At 51.6% G+C, this 21,858-nt stretch overlaps 1 protein-coding gene across 11 annotated transcripts in view; it reads right to left on the bottom strand.

Moving 5' to 3' along the window:
• Positions 1–21,858, bottom strand: part of AOPEP (aminopeptidase O (putative)) — a 321,147-nt gene that overhangs the window by 139,821 nt on the left and 159,468 nt on the right. The gene's annotated exons all lie outside the window — the stretch shown is intronic.

A 21,858-nucleotide genomic window follows, 5' to 3' on the forward strand; every position in this document is an offset into this window, starting at 1 on the left:
CGTGCTGCTCTCGTGTGCGTGCTGCTCTCGTGTGCGTGCTGCTCTCGTGTGCGTGCTGCTCTCGTGTGCGTGCTGCTCTCGTGTGCGTGCTCCGTCATGACCGAGCTCCGTGCTCTCAGGAACGCACCGCGTGGCGGTTTGCACCCTGGCGGCAGCTTGGGTTGCGGTGGGGCCCTCACCGGACGCCGCTGCCTGCAGTGAGGAACCTGCAGCAGGTTCACAGGGGAGACGCTACGAGGCGACGGGAGCGCTGACTCGGAAATGTGGACGAGAACGGAGAGCAGGTGTGAGGACTCGGAGCCCGTCCCGTCCAGAGATGACCAAGGAGGGCCCTTCAGCCGGACCCCAGCGGCTCCGAGCAGACTGGGGAGTCATGGAGGGCGGGGGAGCCGGGAAGCATGAACCCAAATTCCCATTTCAGACGGGCTGTTACCGAGTTAACTACCAGGTGCCACGGAGGGTGATGCTGCCAGGGCACGCAGATAAAAGTGGAGTCTCCCTGAGGCAAAGGCTGTAAATGGTATCATCTCCTGTCGTAGATGTTTACTTATTCACATGGCATAAAAATTACACACACACACACACACACACACACACACACACACAGAGAGAGAGAGAGAGAGAGAGAAGGGAGTTAACCCACCCAGGTGTGCAAACGGCCCCAGGGCTGGCACCAGCCAGGGAGATTTATCTAATCTCCTTTCCATACTTTGTTTTCAACCCAGAATACCCTGGGAGAAGAAAGGGGAGGGAGGGCGGCTGGAGAGAGGAGGCCACAGGCATCCTGCTCCCGCCCCCGGCATTCCCGCGTCCCAGCTTGTTTACCGTCTATTAGTGAGGAATCTGCGCTTGAACCAACCTCTCCTCCATCAACTGAACAAAACCAGTTGTGAAACCTCCCAATTAAGCAACTGTCCACCCAGGGCTCTTCCTTCAGAAGCCACGTGTGCGCATCCTGCTGCTCCGCACAAGCGGCGCTCAGCCCCCTCCGCCCGCGCCCCGGGAGGGACCGCCCGCCCACCCGCATTTCTCTTGCACAACCTCCCCCACCGCTCGGCGCAACGGAAAGCCGTCTGTGCCAAAGCAGACAGCTTTCATGTGGAATAATCACAGGGCAGACACGCACATGAAAGGCGTCTGCCAGGCTCTGGCCAGGCTCCACCAGGAGCTCCGATAATGAAGTGCAGCGGGGCACCCGGGACATGGGGCCCTCATAGTGCTCTGAGCCCGGTTCAGAAAGAATAAGGAAAAAGGAAGGGAGGAAGGGAGGGAGGGGAGGAGGGAGGGAGAGAGGAAGGAAGGAAAGGAGGGAAGGGAAAGAGGGAGGGAGGAAGGGAGGAAGGGAAGAAGGAAGGAAGGGAAGGAGGAAAAAAAGAAGGAAGGGAAGGAGGGAGGGAGGACGGAGGGTGGGAAAGAGAGAGGAAGGGAGGGAGGGAGGGCGGGAAAGAGGGAAGGCGGGAAGGAGGGAGGGAGGGAGGGAGGGAAGGAGGAAGGGAGGGAGGAAGAAAAAGAGGGAGGGAGGGAAGGAGGGAAGGAAGGAAGGAAGGGAAGGAGGGCGGGCAGGAAAGAGAGAGGAAGGGAAGGAGGGAACCGAGGACAGGGGCTGAGAGTGCCGGCTGCACCCTGCCGTCAGTGGGTGAGCGCTCCGGCATATGCCGCGCTACAGAGAAAGCCACAGCCAGGCGCCAAGTAAATAACATTCCAGACATAACGCTGGCACCCTCACCCTCTGGGCTAAAACCAAACACAAGGAAGATCAGGCCTCCCACGGCTCACACACCAGCTGCCTCGCAGGCCTGCCGGCAGACCCGACGGTGCGGGTTACAGAGGCGCTGGACTGGCCTGTGGCTCCGCGGGAGGTGACCCAAGCTGGGGACGCCATGACCCTGTCCTCCGTGACCGCTCACTGCTCTGCCCGGCGGGAAGCCTGTCCGAGGCCCCTGTATGCAGCGAGCACGGTGCGGGTCAGCGCACCGCCCACCGTCCTCTGAGAAGGACGCAGCGGACTGGGCCCGGACAGGAAGGAGGCGCGCCACTGGGCGTGCACGGCCCTCCGCCGTCAGCGGGAAAACACGAGGAAAGCCCCCTCCTGGCTGAGAACCGGACCCCCAAGCCTTGGCACTGGAGTTTGCCCTCAGGCGGGGCTTTCCCTGTGGGGGTTCTAGGGTTTTGGTTTCTTATGAAGAAAATGGCTTTTTGCTTAAAACTAAATTAAAATATGGAGCGAGGTTTTGATAACCTTTCTCAAGGATTGTTAACAACATCCTATATAATAAAAGGCTAATATGCAAATCGACCAAGTGGCGGAACAACCGGCCGCTACGATGTGCACTGACCACCAGGGGGCAGACGCTCAATGCAGGAGCTGCCTCCTGGTGGTCAGTGCGCTCCCACAGGGGGAGCGCCGCTCAGCCAGAAGCCGGGCTCACTACTGGGCCACCTCCACAGCAGGCAGACCCCCCCCTCGGGGTCCGGGGCCCCCTCAGCGCCCCCAGTGTAAAAATGTCATACACTAGGCCTCTAGTTCTAACATAAAAGGGCCAACAGAATATTCTTGGAAGGAGAGTTTCCTCCTCTCCTTTTAACCCCAAATATCAAAACTTCTCAGGTTAAGTAGAATTTTTAAATTGCTTTTTTTCAACAGTGAGTAAAGAAAAGTATAAGTTCACCTCACGGAGGGAAATAAGTATTCCTTTACCCAGAGAGAACCTACTGCATGCCTGCCTTCCCCGCAGAAGGCATGGCTCGGAATTCCCCACGCCCGCCTTCGCGCTGATGTGTAAGTCCAGCCCTGGCTCCGCACACGCCGCCTCTCGGCATCCATTCCCGGCCCTGATCAGCCACAGCTCATCCGTCTTCAGGCTGACAGGGCCCGGTTGAAGACGGTTGCCTTTTTTTTCTTTTTCTTTTTCCCCCTGAAAGGGCCTGTGTCAACTGCCTCTAAAAATGCCAAATCGCCGATTCATCATCATTACAGAGGGTGGAAGGTAATCACTGGAATGACTCCTTTTTTTTTTTTTTTTTAATCATCACAGAATTTATCGTTTTCCCCGAATGAGAGACGGTCAGGAAAGTGTTTTCAGCTCTCACGGAGCACCAGCCTCGCCGTGTTCCCATCACCAGGTCCCTGTGGCTACAGGTGGCGGCGGGGCCGGCGGGCGGGGCGGCGGCGGGCGGCACGTGTCCTCCTTCTGTCCCGGGGCCACCGGCGGCCGCCCCCCCACAGGGCCACGTGGGAGCCTATCCCTCCGAGATTAAAAATATCATTTTCGGTTTCTTAAGACTGTTCTTAAAAGCTGCCTCCCCACCCAGACTGGAAGGCTGTGTCGGTTCATTTAGAAGATGCTTCATTGCCGCCGAAACCGGTTTGGCTCAGCGGTAGAGCGTCGGTCTGCGGACTGAAAGATCCCAGGTTTGATTCCGGTCAAGGGCATGTACCTTGGCTGTGGCACATCCCCAGTAGGCGGTGTGCAGGAGGCAGCTGATGGATGATTCTCTCTCATCGATGTTTCTAACTCTTTATCTCTCTCCCTTCCACTCGGTACAAAAATCAATAAAATATATTAAAAAAAGAAAAAGAAAAAAAGATGCTTCATGGCCAGGCGCTGCGCAGCCCTCGGGAGGGCGTCCGTCTGAGGGAAACGCAGAGCTGCATGGGGCCCTGAGCGGGCTGCTGTGACTCCAGGGGGACGGGACGGCGCGGGCTTCCTGTTGCTCAGCACTCAGCTGCGGTGGGACCAGGAGGGCCGGACAAGAGGAGCCCGGGCCTCCCCTCCGTCACACTGCAGCCCACGGCCCCTCAGGGAGCAGAGCCCCTGCGAGGTGCGGCCAGGACACAGGCTCAGGCTCACCACGCTTGAACTTCTGGTGGGTTCAGAGTTCTTCTCGGTTTCAATGGCACACGAAGCCCATTTCCCACTTAGAGAGGAAGGAAAAGCAAAAAACGTGGGAGCTGAGGCTCTTTCCCTCCAGAGTCACACTGGAGAGTGAGTTCTCAGGGTCTCACTTTGAAGCACCTGAAAGCAGCTTCTGCAGGCACGACTCGATCCCGGCCAATTCACTCTGGACGCCTGGAGAGCAGACTCCCAGCGGCCGGGGGCAATCGGAAAGGGGGGGCACATGTCCTTCCCCTCTCTTCTCCCTTCGTTCAGAACGGGCTTTCTCTTTTCTTCACAGGGTGCGGCGGGCAATCGCCAGCCCAGATACCGGTCCGCCCCGCATCTCCGCGGCGAAGCCCCTTCCCCTCCCTCCCGGGCAGCCCATGGTGGGCGAGCGCCCTGTCCCAGGGCGGAGGCCAGGCGTGGGTGACCGGGCAGGCCCTGCGCCCCCGCCCGCTGCCCGCTCCGTAGGACTCGTCACCTTCGTGTGCCCCCGACATCTGCGGTGGCCGCGCAGTTGGCCTTTACCCTGCACCCTCAGGAGATGAGGGACGTTCCTTTGGGAGACCAGTTCTAAAAACTCGAGGAAAACTCCCTACATCGGATCAACACGGGGATCTGGGTTTGAGAGAACACGGTAACAGCTGTTTCTCTTTGAAAATCCCGAAGAGCAAGTATCGCGGTGTCTCCCCATGGAGGGGCCGGTGTGGCTGCAGCAGGAGTGGCTGCGGAGGCCCCGGCTGCTCTCACTGGCACCAACCCCCTTGTCCCCCCCGAAGACTCACCCGGTCTGAGGGACTGAGCCGGCACTGTGTCTTACCCACCACCCACCACCTCACTAACCGCCAGGCCCTCGGAGATAGGCATCATCTCCACTTTACAGATGGTGAGGAGTGAGGCACAGCCAGCTCCGGACCACACAGCTGGCAGCTCCTGGAGCCAGCACTTAGCTCACGCAACCTTGACCCTGAAGCTTATTCGACCCGCTCTGCAGGGCTCACTGGGTTTAGACCTGAGGCTGAGGGGCTCCACCCCTCCATGCCAGCTGCTGCCCCATGGTGGTGGTGGTGGTGGGGCATTGCTCCCCAGGAGCTCGGTCTTCAGAGACCCCTCCCCGCCGCCAGCCATGGCCTGGGACCTCGCTCCTAAGGCCACATCACGGCCAGAGCTGGCTGGAGGTTGCCAGGCCTCCGGTCAGCACAGCGCTGGCCTCTTCCCGGTGAGAAGGCCGGTGCGGGGAGGGTCTGGAAAACAGAGCCCGCCTCTAACAGCACAGTGGGCACTTCACTTGGGCACCGCCAGGCAGTCCGCCCCCAGCCCCCGGCCCTGCGTGCCGCCTGGAGGCAGCGCCGTCACTGGGTGATTGGGTGTCAGCTGCACCTCGCTGGGGGTAGTTGGTTATGCGTGTCTAAAAGCTAGATAAAGCTGCAAGTGGATGTTTCAGGTTTTACGGCTAAAGAATCAGAGAAAACAAAACAAAAACCAGTATCTGACCGGATTTTCAACTTGACAGGGACTCCTTTCCCTCTACGGGGCCTCTTCAGCCCAGGCAGTCTGCATTCTCATAGAAGAGAACCAAGAAACAGTGTTCTGTTCTGTTGTGAAGTTACTGAACGCTCTGGGGTTTGGACCCCAGGGACACACCGTATCCGTACTCTGTGAGCGCTACTGGTTGTAGCTGGCATGTCCCCCAGGCACTGTGGACTCTCCCATGACCGGGGGGGGCGGGGGGGGGGGCTTCCTGCAGGATCTGGGGGACTCCTGGCGAGTGGTTACGCTTTAAAACCTGCTGCCCCCCCCCCCCAAAGCACCTGGATGACAAAACCGATGCGCTCCATCCCCTCAGCCCCACCGCCATCCGCCCAGCCAGCGCGGTGACGTCTGCTCCCATAACAACAGCTAATGAAATCAGCCTCCTCTGTGATACAGGGAAACTTTATTGGATAAAATAATGCGCTCTGTCCACTCCCAGAGCAGCAATAAAGTGGCCCGACGGAGAAGCACACGGCTCACCCCGCTGGTTCTGCCGTGCGCCCGGCCTGTAGGGTGGGGGAGCTAGGAACGTTGTTTCATGCAGGGGCACCCTGGGCAGCCGGCACCCCCTCAGTCGGGAGTCTCCTCTGAAACACAGTGCATGTACTCTCTGGATCCCCAGATTGCTTTCCCATGTTCCCTGTCTAGAGAAGATAAAATTTCCCAAAAAGCACTCAGAAATGTAACCAGGGAGGGGGCGGTGGCTGCTTCCAGGGCGGAGAGCACCCGCCCACGTGGAGGGCGGCGCTCCGGGGGACTTCACACACCAACTAACTCTGAATTTCAACAGGACAACAATCCCTCTTCAGGGCCTGTCCCCTGTGACACACAGGGCTAATGCAGCTGCTGTAATAATCATAACCTGCATGCCTTTTCCACGCGGACAACGATAAAGCCACGTTGCTGTGTTTGCTAGACCTGGCAATTCTGCCTGGGGGAGGGGGGGGGGCTTGTTAAACAGATCGCCGGGCCACCACCCCCAGAGACTCTGACTGGCAGGCCTGAGTGGGACCCGAGAATCCGCCTTCCGATGCAGGTCCCAGGGGAGGCTCCTGCGGCTGGTCCAGAGAGCCACTGACCTACACTGAGGTGGCTGCGTAGCATTAACTTAAAAAACAAAAATCCATTGCCACAGTTTACAAGCGGGAAGATTTTACCTAGAAATCCAGTATTTCAAGTTATATTGAAAATGTGAAAGTCTGGCCATACCAGGCCCACCAATCCCATGCAGAACTGGGCTGAATAGCTCTGGCCCCTTTAGCTGGGCTCCGCTCTCCACCTCTCCCTCCTGTCTCCCCGCCGCCGGCGGAGTCCACATGCCATTGACAACCACGTGTGTGCTCGCCCCCCTTCCTACGGCAGGACTCAGAGAAACGTGACGTCCCGCCTCCAGCACAGGTAGCAGAGAAACCAAGCTTTCCTCAGAGGTGCTCTGCCCAGTCGGCTCTGACTCCTCATAAGCATTTGGATTTAATCTGCTTAGTTTTCCTTATGAAAAATTCTACCATCAGCCTTGTTGGTGGCTGTAAAATGGCTTAGCCAACTATTTTCTAACTGGAGAGGGCAAAGACACCCATGTCAGCCCAGTGCAAGTCGGTCACTAGGCATTCCATATTACTAAGCGTCGAATTAATTAGGTTTATTGTATTTTTGAAATCCAAACACAGTTTCAATTATTACTTGCTACTAATGGCTTATAATGAAGGCAGAGCTTGTTAGCTAAGCAAACAACTGGCAAGTCTGTTTCAAGTGTAAACAGAAGGAAAATGCATGAATTAGACGAGTGAATTCACCGATTGTTCTGGCCCTGCTGTAAAGCAGCATTCAGCTGCCACAATCTGTATTGCCACCTTTGTCCAAAGGGCAGCCTGCTCCCGCTTTCTTTACGGGGCAGAGCTCTCCCCGGTGGTCCCGGACAGCGCACATTCTCTGGATCTTTGGAAGTGCTCATCCACATCAGGGAGTGTCATTCAGGGTAAGGGATCACCTGGCTCCTGGGGGTGCATGAAACCCTGAGCCGTTAACAACAGCCGAGTTTCCCGGCCCTGAATTGCGACTCGTGAACAGACCGGCCAGCAGGCTTGCGGAGATAAAGGGACAAGACTGCCCATGTTCCCAGGGTGGTCCCACAAAGTGTGGGACAGATGGTTATTCTCAGAGGTATTCAGCTTAACAGCATTTCCCTTTAAAGGGCAATAAACCTCGCCAGGAACAAAAATAAACAAACAAAAGGTTTTGCTCCCCAAAGTCTTCTGGTTTTAACAACCTTTTGTTTAAAGTTAGGAGCCTGCATTTCTTCCCTCCAAATGGAATGCCCGGGTTTATGGGCTGGCTGGGTGAACTCCCACTCCTCAGGATGGTCCCCTGGCCTGGCCATTCTCCGTGTGCTCACCAGGGTGAAGGGTGGGGGGAGTCACAGGAATCCCTCCCCTCCTGAAGAATTCCTAGCTCCGCATCCCCATTCCTCGGTGGTTGCCATCTTGTGACGGGAAAGGCACCAGGGTCCCTCTGGAATGTATTCGGCTGCAAGTAACGGAAGAGACCGCGAACACTGGCACACACGAGGAGGATTCTTTTTTCTTTCTTTCTTCTAACACGGCCCCTGCAGAAAGGTGGCTGCGGGGGTTGGTTCAGTGACTGAGCAATGCAGCCAGCACTCTAGGTCTTTCTACCTTCCCACTCTGCATTTCCTAGCATGATCACTCTTGTCCTCATGCTTGCTACCTGATGGCCACATGTTGGCCACCACGGTTCCAGGCATCACCTTCATGTTCATAGCAAATAAGAAGGGGCGGGGGCTGTGCCAGCAACTGCTATCCCTTTATCAGGAAAGCAGAACTTTTCATGGAAAGCCCATGCAGGTTTCCACTTGGTTACCCCCCTCTGTTCACACCCCCCTCACCCCTCCATGCCTCCCTCAGCATGGCTCCTGATTCTCCAGGGAAGAGAGAGAGGGTTTGCCTAAGGGGGTTAGCTACAGCAATCCAGCGTGGCCCTCTTTCCAGGAAATACTAAAGCCATTCCTTGTTACCATTTAGAATGCAAATGCTTTTACAAGGGAAACGTTAGCAATGCGTCCCACGATACTGTTCTAAACAGGAGGCATCCGAGCACAGGGACGGAGGGCGGGCAAAGACGGGGAAGTCAAACACACAGTCTTTCTATTTCCCAGGTTCACCGGACGCTGGCCGGCGTCGGGGCTTTCGCTGTACCTTCTTACAGCGCACGGCAGGCCGAACCCCGGAAAAGCTACAGGCAGGACCAGGGCTTCGGACCCCTGGCCCCCTCTCTCAGCAGCTGCATCACTGCAAGTTTCCTTTGCAGCTGCAACAAATTACCACACACTTAGTAGCTTAAAACAACACAAATTTATCATTTTTCGGTTCTGCGGGTCAGACGTCTGACACGGGTCGCACTGGGTGAAAATCTATGCTGTTAGCGGCCAGGTCCCGGCGTGCCAGGCGGGAGGCGGCTGGAAGGGGCAGAGGACCGCCTGAGGGCTGGTTATGCTCTGTTCCCTGGTCACTGATGTGCATTGTGTGGACATCGGGCGAGCTGTACACTTAAGACACGCACACACTTCCCTGCACGTGCTCTGCCTGATAGAAAAGCTGAAAACAAACCCGCAAACAGGTATTGAGGGAGGTCTCCGTTTCTGCCCGGGGGAGTCACGGCAAAGAGGAAGCCGGAGCCCCTTCCATGGGGACAGGAGCGAGGCCAGAGGCTGGGCAGCCTGCCCCACGCCCTTCAAGCTGAGTGTAGTTGAGGCCGGTTCCCAACACTAATTACACACATATTTTTAAAGGCTCTTGAGGAAAATTCTGTTTTCATTTGCTTTTGCCATAGAGTTGCATTTCTTTTGCAAGTGAAAGGTACCTTGTGTCCTTCAGACACACCTGTACAAACAGAACTGATACTGTCATATATACATGTCTGCTTCATTTTCTTTCAGACACGGTGGAAAACATGCCATAATAATAAACCCCTTTTCCATCCTGGGCAGCTGGGAAATTACATTATGGTTGAAATGACATCATCCAGCCACGACGCCGAGCCAGCAGCTGTTGGGAGAAATCTGGGTGAGGCAGTGACAGCATGGATGTGAACGCCGCTCGGCATTGACTCCCTTCCTTCTCATTAGCAAACAGCTTTTTCTACTGCCGTGACACTGAGAAAATGAAACGGAGGCAGCTACGTCGTCTGATGCCACTGACCACCCAACATCCCTTATCTCTGAAACGAACCACAATGGCCAAGACAGGACAAGGGGGAGCGTAGGGGGAGCGAGGGAGGCCGGGTGACAGCGCCAGGCTGCGGTGGCTCCGGGCGTGGCTCAGCCTTCTCTCCGCTCTGTCCACTAACTGTTTCTGAAGTGGCCACAAGCAGCAGCGGTCATAACGCTGGCACAAGCAGCAGTGATAAGAGCAGCAGCAGGAATTACAGGGCTGTGGCAGTGCCCTTTGATGTGGACAGTTGACGCTCTGTAACAGATACGCTAGGCAGAGCCCAGCATGCTTATTAGGCAAATGGAACCTCAGCAGAGGCCCCGACTCTCCTCCAGCTTCTCAGCTTTTAGGATGAGCCGCATGAAATGGCTGGTATTTGACCATTTTCAACCTCCCAAACTGGGCAGTGTCATATGGCTCATCCTACCAGACTGTCCCTCTCAAGGCCCTTCTTTGCAAAGACGTGAGGAGCTGCCAAAGATTTAGGGCGGTGGTCGGCAAACTCATTAGTCAACGGAGCCAAATATCAACAGCACAACGATTGAAATTTCTTTTGAGAGCCGAAAACCGACTTCTGCGCATGGGCCACGAAGTTTCAATCGCACTGTACATGCACACCCGCACGTGGTATTTTGTGGAAGAGCCACACTCAAGGGGCCAAAGAGCCGCATGTGGCTCGTGAGCTGCAGTTTGCCAACCACTGATCTAGGGCAATTCCCCTACTTCTCAAGCCGTGGAGCACCAGGAAGCTCTGCATGCCACCGTGGAGCAGCGCAGACGACAGGCCCCCGGCAGAGGACGCTGTGCTGTCCTCAGAGAGGGCTGGACCCCAAGGCAGAGCCCTGGAGCTTTGCCTGCTCCATGTGCAGCCATGTGTCTGAGGTCAGAAGCAGATCCTCAGTCAACAGCAGAGCAGGAGTGGCCAGAGCAGGAGACTGAGCAGCAATCACTGCCCAGCCCCGACAGTGGCCGAGCGGATCTGTAGCTGATGTGCTACCTGATGCAAGGCCGCCAGGAACGAGGCTGGCCTCCCTGCAGAGGCCGCCATGCCCACCAGCCTGCCTCCGAGGCCTGCCCTGCCTTCCCAATGGGGTCACCGCACGGGCTCAGGCACTGCGTGGACCCTGACTCCAGCGGGGACAGCACGCTGTTTCGGTGCTGCTCCCCACGAGGGAACACGTGTGCGGTATTCTTTCAGCCAGCTGCCAGGAAAGGCTCTGGGGAAAAGGGCAGGCCTGGGGATGAGAAGGGAGATGTGAGTGTGGGGCACCGGCAAGGAGAAGAAATCAGTCCACAGTGCGGGAAGAAGAGCGAATCTGGCAGGACCTGCTCACTCCGGGCCCCGGGCCCCGGGCGGCAGGGCTGGCTCGCAGCAGTGAGCTGGGGGATTAGGCTGCTTCTGGACGCCCTGGGCCCTCAGGCCAAAAGGCACCTCAGAGACCCACCCTTCCTCATTCTCCACGTGAGAACGAGGATCCAGGCCCGGGGCCCCATGAGGGGAGCAGCCTGTGTGCCACAGCGTTCCCCTCAGATCCCAGTCTGAACTGGCTTACAAATGCCAGCCTCCCCGTCCCAGCAGGGCAGCCTGAACCTGGGCACCAAAGCCAGAGCGGCGATGGAGGGCGGGCGTCGGCGAGCGCCGCCCTCTAGCCACATTCACCAAATGCTTCCGAGGCCACTGTCACAGGCCAGACAGCAGCGGACGCTGAAGATGCTCCCTGGCCCTCGGCCGTGGCTTCTGCTGACGAGGCGCTGCCCGTAAGGAAAGATCCCAGCACATCGGCTTGTTGTCTGCTGGTTTCACGTGGGAGGAAGGTTACAACAAGAAAAAGAAAATACTTCATGCTCTTTTCTAAGGACAAGTGTCATATGTTGCCCAGTTGTGGGACTACAGTGGTTTACCTAATTGTTTCAGGTTTTCTCTCATTCTTTCATTCTTTCTCTCCCATTCTTTTTTAGGTTCTGAACGTTCCCCTCTGGACTGAACCATCGGTGGGAGGCGAGCCTGGCACAGAGGCCCCGGCTGCCTGGCCAGCGCAGAGCGGGTAACCTGAGCCGCCGCGTTCGCTCCTGCAAACACCGTAATGTATGAGCTGAAATATTAACAGCCGTTACCTCAGTCCTTCTGAGAACAGGCCTGAGCCACAGCTCCGGGCTCCCAGCCGGGCCTCGCTGGAGACCGCTCGCGTTACTACAATAGGTGCTGGAGGCTCAGGCCGGCGAGACCAGGCCCCGTGCGTTTTCATTCCATAATGTCATGGGCAGCACTGCTTACTTTGGCCACCGCGCTCAGTTCTCCTGAATTTACCACCTAGTACACATTTTAAGACTAATCACCTAAACACATAGTAACAGGGTTGGCAACATTATTTTTAACTTAGAAAGGAAAATATTAGAATCCCAGAGTAAGATGCACATCTCTGTTACTGCTCAGTGACTAGCTTCCGCGGAACGCTCTGCCGTGCGGAGGCACCGAGCGGGCAGGCTCCTTGTGTGACGGCCGTGTGTCCGAGGCCTCGTGCGCGTCCTGCAGACGGGTGGAACTGGGTTTTTAAGCTTCGTGTGCGCGGTGTGACGGGCACCGCGGACACCCGGCTTCCCGGGGCTCCAGCAGGCCTGTGCCCTCTCCTCCCTCTGCTTGTCCACTGGCTTCCTGAGAAGCTCCAGTTCTTAGTGACGTGAAACCAGCTGTGGGACCGCTCTGTGCCTGGTGACCCTGCAGCTGAGCTGAACCACCATGGAGGCCCAGGGCCCGCCCAGCCCCTGCTGCCCGGTGAGCACGCCACTGTGCCAGCCCCTCCCGCTGGCACTGTCTCGGAAACAAAGTGTCTTCGCGGCCGTGTTTAGAATTGTGTCTTGAAATCCCTCACAGGAGCGTGTCAAGTGAGCATTCCGCTCTTCCTGTGAGGCCGGCAGGGATGAGAGCGAGTTTCCTGCGCCGGACCCGCCCTGGCACCCAGCGCTCCGGCCACAGCCCGGCGGCGGGGCCGGAGATCAATGGCCCCTTGAGGTGGCCGCCGCGGAGGAGTGTTTTTAAATCTGCAATAAAGTGCGGTGCGGTCGGAGGGGGCGGGCGGGAACCCACCCACAGGCAGACGACGTCAGCGGCCGAGGGAACACTGGCTCCTCTGTTCCCCAGCCGCTGTGTGCGCAGCAACCTGAGCAGGAAGCTGACTTTCCAACAAGAAACAGCCGCCTTGGCAGCTGCCTGAGACAGCCTGGGGCTGGCACTTCCCTTCTCAGGAAAAGTGGGGAAAATAATTTCCATAAGTTGGAAAGGAAGAAGCAGGGAGTTCAAAGAGCCCTGGCGCTGCAGAGCACTGGAGGGTTATTGGGCGCAGTCTCCCTTTCAAACAGCAATAAGGAAACTGAGGCTCAGGGCCGGCGGGGACTGTGCCTCATGCTCTCACAGGCCACTGCCCGCACCTCCGCTGTGAGTTCCCACAGCACAGGGGAATGTCCACGGGGACTCGTGGCTGCTGAGGGGACAACTGTCCCAACCTGCCACACTGAGACCAGAGAGCTGGCTTGGAAGGAGCTCTGGAGAGGCTGTGTGTGTATGTGCGTGTGGTGTGTGTGTGTGTGGTGTGTGTGTGTGGTGTATGTGTGTGGTGTGTGTGTGTGGTGTATATGTGTGGTGTGTGTGTGTGTGGTGTGTGTGTGAGGGTGTGTGTATGTGAGGATGTGTGTGTGGTGTGTGTGTGTGGTGTATGTGCGTGTGGTGTGTGTGTGTGTGGTGTGTGTGTGTGTGTGTGTGGTGTATGTGTGTGTGGTGTGTGTGTGTGTGGTGTGTGTATGTGTGTGTGTGGTGTATGTGTGTGGGGTGTGTGTGTGTGTGTGGTGTGTGTGGTGTGTGTGTGTGTGTGTGTGTGTGTGAGGGTGTGTGTGTGTGAGGGTGTGTGTGTGTGGTGTGTGTGATAAGTGTGTGTGTGTGTGTGTGGAGTGTGTGTGTGTGTGGAGTGTGTGTGAGGGTGTGTGTGTGTGATGAGTGTGTGGAGTGTATGTGTGTGCTGTGTGTGTGTGTGCTGTGTGTGTGGTGTGTGTGTGTGTGTGAGGGTGTGTGTGTGTAAGGGTGTGTGTGGTGTGTGTGATGAGTGTGTGGGTGTGTGTGTGTGGAGTGTGTGTGTGTGTGTGTGTGTGTGTGTAAGGGGCACGCCACCAGGCACCTGTTCCCACCTATACCTTCGCCCACAGCAAACAGCCTAATGTGTGGGCTGAGCACCCGGGCCCCCAGCTCGGAGCGGGCTGTCCACACCTTCCACACACGGGAGGGCGCAGCTCTTCCCCGCGTCTCCAGGAAACACATTTCGCCCGATTTAAAAACCCTGCTGTGTCACTCAGGAGCTGTTTGTGCTTTCCGCAGCTGGTGACCTCCCCCAAAATTCCTTCAATTAACAAAGTGACATACTTTAAATTGTCACTTAAGTTTACCTATTACCCTTATGTTTGATAATTTTTACCTTTATATATTAAAGATCATTCACATTCATCTTTTCTTTCTCTTTTTAATTGAACTGCAGCAGTTTTGTGAGGGCTGTGAGACATGGGAGGTCAGAGAGGAGAGGACCGCTGGGCCAGCCAGCGTGGGCCGGGCAGGCTGAGCGGAGCCGCTGGAATACACGGGCAGCGGGGCGTGGGTCATGGTTCACCGAGGGATTTCAACCAGGGGACGGACGTTCTTGGTCCAAGATTGGGTTGGACAAATGGGACACAGAGGCGGGTACTGATCTTGAACCATACATACAAACTGTACATACATACATTCATGCATTCAGTATTCCCTGAGAACCTGCCAGGTGCCAGGCCCTGAGCTCAGTGCTTGAAATACATTAATGAACATAAGTGACAGGGACGGGGTCCTCAATAAGCAAAGTCTTTCCCTCTGTATTCCGTCATTCCTTTCTCTCCCTCTCTTGGTCCCCTGTTCTCACAGTAGCAACTTGGAATCACATTTGTGTCTGAACCTGCTTTGTATTCTGCTCACTCCCAGCCTCCACAGCCCCAGCCCCTCCCACAGCCCCTGCCCCAGCAGCCCCACTCCCCCTCCCCACTCCCCCCTCCCCGAGGAGAAGGCAGGAGTGACGGAGGGGTCTGCACAGGGGCTATCTGCTAGTCTGTGTGCTGGCGGTTGTCAGTGGCGGGTGCTGTTACCCAATCACTGATAGATCTCATCACTGCAGCTTTCTAGCGTGGCGTTTACGGGAAGTGGGGTGTGTGTATCCTAGAGTATGTTTTACGGTGGGTGTTAATGGGGTTGGGTAGAAGCATGAGGTGAGCAGCTCTACATGAGACATACAGGGAAGCTGCCTTTGAGTGGCAAGACTATTCCCGTAAATACAACAACAGAAAAGAAATGATGGAGTACGTGTATTTTTACTGTTCTGATTACACAAGAATTCTAAAACATAGTTCTTTCTTTTCCTCTTGTCTAAATGCAAATCTCAGCTTTTTGCTCCACAGGCTGACTCTTCCATCTCGTTGTCTGTTACTGGGGACTTAGGACGGTTACTTAATGCAATCCCTGAACCGCGTCCAGCATGGCCAGTGGTAAACTTGAGAAGGGGCGGTGAAGGATTAAAGAAAACAGACAAGAGAATACAGTTGGGGCCAGGTGGATCCATGTGTCTGGATGAGGAAACAGTGAACCTGCCTGTAAGCCGAGTCTTTGTTTTATAGTCAGATCACACAAAGTAAAACAAGGGCAAGATGTTTACAATGTTTTACAAGTTTCAAATCTGCTTCTTTCCTGTTGTTGCCATCTCTGAACTCTATCAAGCTTTCCATCCCTCAACTATCTAAGACTTCAGGGTCAAGATTACAATCGTAGCCTTTTGGCTATAATTTTGCTGGGAGGGCTTTGTCCTCCAAGCTGGGACTTGTATGTGGCTTTGCCACAAGTCAGTTCGAGGCTTGATCCTGTCTGAACACGGTAGCTACTCTCCACAAGTCCCCACAGAGTAACTGCTTTCATAGCATCTCACCCACCTTTCTTAAACAATGTGCACATGGAGTGCAGAGAAACCAAGGTTTTACAATTCCTAAAAGATCACCAATTGCTTTTGAGCTTGTTATTGAGATAAATGAAATGCATTTTTAATGAGAAAAAAAATAATGAGAGGAAGAAATCACATAAAAGCATAAGTAGCAACTCAAAAATTATTGTCCTGGTTTATTTCATGTTGCAGCTACACAAGCCTTTCCTTTTTGTGCATCCATCAATAAGATATCTGTTGTGCTTTTGTATAAAGAACAAAGACGCTTTTATCAATTCTCAAAAGTCTGTAGGACAAACCATTCATGCTGTCAAACCCTCTAAAACCTTTTCAACAAATAATGAAATCCATCAGTGACAAATGTCAACATACTAATTTGTTAAATGCAAAACAAAAGCAACATTCAGAAGAGGCGCTTCATTTCATGTTATATCAGCACTCCAATTTGTACCAAGTTTATGGCAACCCACAGATCATGCAATATTAAACAGGACTGCATTATAATGGCTAAAACTGGAACAATAAACTCCCCTCAGCTAGAATACTAATGGTGCAGCTGAAGGCGTGCTAAGATTCTAGTACACTCAACTCCTTCCAACTACTAAAAATTCTATGACAATACTTATTTCAAATCAAAAGTGGTAGTATAACCCAGATGGATGCATTTCTGGTGGATAATAAAAGAAACCTGAAAAATAAGACTGAAGTCTTAGAGAAGACCTCAGAACTCACTTAGTCCCTCACATAAGATCAAATGCAGTACTGTGACATTCTTAAGGTATTAAATATACAATGAGAGGATCTTCCTAATTTTTATTATTGATCATGATAAAAGAGATATTTAACCAAGCCTGTCACATTCCATGTTATGGCAGACTTAAAAAAAAGAAGCCTGAGAAAACACGAGAGTGGGTGATGCTGAGGCCCTGTGTGAGCGAGAGCCTCTGAATCAGGTTCCCTATTATTAAAAAATATATATTTTTATTGATTTTAGAGTGAGAGGGGAGGTGAGAGAGAAGGCGAAGGAGAGGGAGAGGGACAAGGAAAAACGAAAGAAGAGAGAGGGAGAGAGAGGTCGGTCAATGTGACTCAACTAGGGTCTGAAACTGTAACCCAGGCATGTGACCTGAACATGTGACCTTCTGGTGCATGGGACAACCAACTGAGCCACACTGGCCAGGGCTCCCTGTTGTTGTTGTTGTTGTTGTTGTTGTTGTTGTTGTTATTATTATTATTATTATTATTATTATTACTAGAGGCCCAGTATATGAAATTTGTGCACCGGTGGTGGTGGTGGTGGGGTGTCCCTCAGCCTAGCCTGCTCCCTTTTCACAGTCTGGGAGACCTCAAGGGATATTTTACTGACGCCTCCCTCTGCCAGAGGCACCACCCCATCGCCCCCTCGCTGCTGCTGCCTCTGGCCTCCCTCTGCAGGAGGTGATGCTTCCATCATGCCTCTGGGGAAGGCGACGCTTCCATCATGCCTCTGCTGCTGCTCTGCCAGCCCTGAGGCTGCCTGAGCCTCGGCCTTCACGGCCACTGCGGCTTGCCTGAGCCTCACCCAGCCCTCACTGCCTGAAGCCTTGGGCTCTGGCAGCAGCAGCAGCAGCCATTGGCTGAGCCCTGGGCAAATGGCCACCGTCAGCAGCTTGCCTGAGCCCAGGACTGGCCCTGGGCAAGCAGCAGCTGCCATCGCGACCCCAATGCTGCAAGTCCCCATCCACCTGCGCCTGCTGCGCACCCAGCCTGCTGATGGGTCATTACTGTGATGGTGTCCTGACCAATTTGCATATTACCCTATTATTAGATTATTTTTTAAAAAACAGCTTCAAATGACACCCAGTGTCCTGGGAGACTTGCAGGCAGACAAACGTGAGCTCCTGGCTCAGCTGCATGATGCTGTGTGACCTCAGGCTACGTCTTTTCCCTCCCCTGGCCTGACCCCCCCATCTCTGAAATGAACACCACAACCACTTTCAGAGAAGCTGCAAAGGTTTGCAGTGCCATGCACATCTTTGATATATAGATGTCTTGGGCAGGCTGCCTTCAGATCATTTGATTTCACCTCCCTTATTTCTAGAGAGATTCACTGAGTTGGGCTTGTGGGCAGCTCAACTGAAAAGCATTAAAGAGCACCATTTCAGACAATAAGGAGAAATTGAGTAGTTATGGTGTGCAGTCAAATGTCACCAAATGGCCATCAACTGGCAATAACAAGTGTTGTAGGGATTTTTTAAAAAGTGTATCTCGTTTGGATTTCTCTGTTTCTCCAACTAATTCAATGACTACAGGAGAGGGTGAGGTAGACACCTGCTGAGCACACCCTTAAACCCAGCCACACCATCTCCCCTGCCTGGGGCCCGGGCCCGCTGCCCCCCTTTAAAACTGAAGCAAACAAGCAGAGCTATTTCAAAGAACTGAAGTACCAAAGGTTATCACAAAAAGACAAAAATGAGTTTCCACCTTTCTTCTTTAACTGGCTGGCATGTGCGTGTGAACACACACACACATTTCAACTGAAGAAAATAACAGAAAACAGAGGGCTTGAAAAAGTAACTAATATGCGGCTAAAGAGGTGGACAACTACATCTCTGTAGAAGATGTCACACAAATCACACCACTGATATCTTGGCTAAATTCACTTGGACAATTGCCACCTGTCTGTCTCAAATGCCACTCCTTGTAATTTTTTTGGATAAATTGCACTCCTATACCCCTAGTCCTATTGGGGGAGACATTAAATAGATGCTGTGTTTTACCTTCACAGTAACCTGTGTTTTAATACCTCACTCTACCACCACTATGGATCCGGTGGTCGCAAGATTCACTATTTTCTTTTCTCATCTTCTGAACATCGTTCATATTGAACCTGCTAACCTTTCCCCATCCCTGTATATACCATGTATGTGTGTGAAAGAAATATTAAGTGACACATTACTGGAAACTAAAACGTCTTTTTTTCTATCTTAAATACACAGTCAATTAGCAGCACTCACAAGTCAGTTCTAAGTTCTTGATACTCAAAGTGTGGTCTGGGAACAGGCCCATTGGCACCTCAGGGGAGCTTATTAGAAATAAAGAATCTTGGCATCATCTCAGAATTGCCAACTTAGAATGTGCATTTTAATAAGATCCCCATTTGACTCATATGCATCTTAAAGTTTTAGAAGCACTTTTCTAAGTGAAAGTATATGTGTTCTAAGTAAAAGTGGTTGAAGAAGCTAGACGTTATTTTGTTTGTTTTTCCTCTGGTGGACAGCAAAAGGTGTGTGGGGCGCTGAGTAGCAGGGCAGTCCCTAGAACTCACAAAGGTCAATCCCTAAGTTAACCCTAAACTCCACATTTATCACCTATCAGATGAACGCCAACCACATGTGGAATACTGTGCCAGGTGGAGGGGGTTAAGGATGAACAAATGCAGGGCCTGTCCTCTCATTTAAAACACTCATATTTCCTCAACGTAATAAAAGCCACACATGACAACACCATACTCAATGGTGAAAAGCTGAGAACTTTCCCTCTGTTAGGAACGAGGCAAGGATGCCCACTCTCGCCACTTCTATTCAAAACAGTATTGGAAGCCGCAGCCAAAGCAATTAGGCAAGAAAAAGAGATAAAAGGCATCTAAACTGAAAAGAAATAAATAAAACTGTCAATATTTGTAGATGACATTATATTGTATAAACCCCTAGTTTTTATATATTAATAAACTATCAGAAGGAGAAATGGAAAAAAATCCATTTACAATTGCATCATAAAGAATAAAATACCTAAGAATAAATTTAACCAACAAAGTGAATGATCTGTGTACACTGAAAACTATAAGACACTCTTAAAAGAAATTGAATTAGCACAAATAAATGAAAACATATTCTGTGCTCAGGGACTGAAAGAATTAATATTGTTAAAAAGTCCACACTACCCAAAGCAATTTACAGGTTCAGTGTAATCCCTCCCAAAATTTCAATGGCATTTTTTCACAGTAATAAAACAAACAATCCTAAAATTTGTGTGGAACCACAAAAGACTGAATAGCTGAAGCAATCCTGAGAAAGAAGAACATAGCTTGAAGCATTATACTTCCTGATTTCAAATTATATTACAAAGTGATAACAATCAAAACAGTATGGTATTGACATAAAAACTGACACATAGATCAATGGAACTGAATAGAGAGCTCAGAAATAAAACCAGGCATATATAGTTGATTAATTTATGACCAAAGAAGAAAGAATATACAATGACAAAATGGTAATTTCTTCAAAAAGTGGTGCTGGGAAAACTGCAAAGCCATATGGAAAAGAATGGTTTTGGACCAGTATTTTACATGGTACACAAAAATTAACTCAAAATGGATTAAAGACTTGAGTGTAAGACCATAAAAATCCTATAAGAAAATGTAGGTGGTAAGCTCCTTGACACCAGTTTTGATTTTTAAAAATTTGACATAAAAAAACATAGATAACAAAAGAAAAAATAATCAAGTAGGACTATGTCAAACTAAAGAGCTTCTGCACAGCAAAGGAATTCAACAAAATGAAAAGACAACCTACCAAATGGGAGGAGATATTTGCAAATCATATATCTGATAAGGGATTTACAATTCAATAGCAAAAAAAGTGATTATAAATAGAGAATCTGAACAGACATTTTTCCAAAGAAGATATACAGATGGCCAATAGGTAAGTGAAAGGTACTCAATATCACCATTTATCAGGGAAATGCAGATCAAAACCACAATGAGATTTCACCTCATAATGGTTAGAATCATTAGCCTAATTATAAAACCAGATAAAAACACTACAAAGAAAGAGAATGACAGGCCAATATCCCTGATGAACATAGACGCTGAAATCCTCAACAAAGTATTAGCAAATCAGATCCAGCAATCCATTAAAAAGTTGATACACCATTACCAAGTGGGAGTTATCCTGGATGCAAGGATGGCATGATATTTTCAAATCAATAAATGTAATACATCACATAAATAAATTGGAGGACAAAAATCACGTAATCATATCAGTTGATGCAGAAAAAGCATTCGACAAAATAAATCCCAACACACTTTTTTGAAAAAACAAAAACAAACAAAAAAAAACTCTCAGCAAAAAAACTCTCAGGTATGAACAGAGGGATCATACCACAACATAATAAAGGCCATCTATGATAAACCTACAGCAAACATCAGACTCAAGAGGCAAAACTAAAATCATTTCCCATAAGAACCAGAACAAGGCAGGGATGTCTGTGTCACCACTATTATTTAATACTAGAGGCCTGGTGCATGAATTCGTGCATGGATGGGTTCCTTTGGGGTGGCCTGTGTAGATCAGGCCCTAGCTTGCGCCCCCAGCTTTGCAGCCCCAGCTCACACCCCTAGTCTTACATCCCTGCAGCCCCGAATGGCACCTTGCCTTGGCCTGGTGCTGCCCCCTCACCTGCTCCACCATCCCACCACAGTGCCGCTCTCATCAGGGCCCATGGGGCTAGCAGTGCCTCCACTGCTGCCTGCTGCCAGTGCCGCATTGCCGATGAGCGGTCGAACTCCCAGTCTCCCAGTCGAATTCCTGGTCAAACAACCTCCCAAGGGGACAATTTGCATATTATTATATGGGAATAGTGTCCTGGTGCACAAGTTCATGCACATTGAAAGGAAATTAATTAGAAGAAATGTTTTAATATTGCTATTCCCCTTTCTCTATAATAGAAGTGTCAACCAAATTCACAATTAACAATGACAGATTGAAACACAGATGTGCGATTGGCAACATACATATATATATAAACTTGCTTAATTAAACCTACTTTCTGATTTAGCTAAACTTTTTCCAGCCCAGTGAAAGATCCCAACTTCTCCTTCAGGTAATTAGTTAGCAACACAGCAGTAAATATCAACATAAAAGATTATTATTGTAGATCACGCAGGGAGAACAAAGGGTGAAATATTTAACCACAGCAGTATTTGACTATATCCTGTGCAGTGAGAACACCTGAAGTCATTTTCAAGGTCCACCATTTCTTACTTCTTTTCAGTTGGGTCAATTTTTTAAGCTTTCTAAATCTACATTTTATGGCTAATGAAAAGGAAATAGGATCCTATAGAGTCTCCTATCTACCTACTACAGGACCTCTGTGAGGATCAAGAGAGAGGAGGCATGGGAAAGGCTTCACAGACATTTGGTTTCAGTGTGAAGTGTTTGCACCTGGATATAAAGAAGAAACTCCAAG

This window comes from Pipistrellus hanaki (genome assembly GCF_964339955.1).
Source record: "Pipistrellus hanaki genome assembly, chromosome: 11".
Taxonomy (NCBI): domain Eukaryota; kingdom Metazoa; phylum Chordata; class Mammalia; order Chiroptera; family Vespertilionidae; genus Pipistrellus; species Pipistrellus hanaki.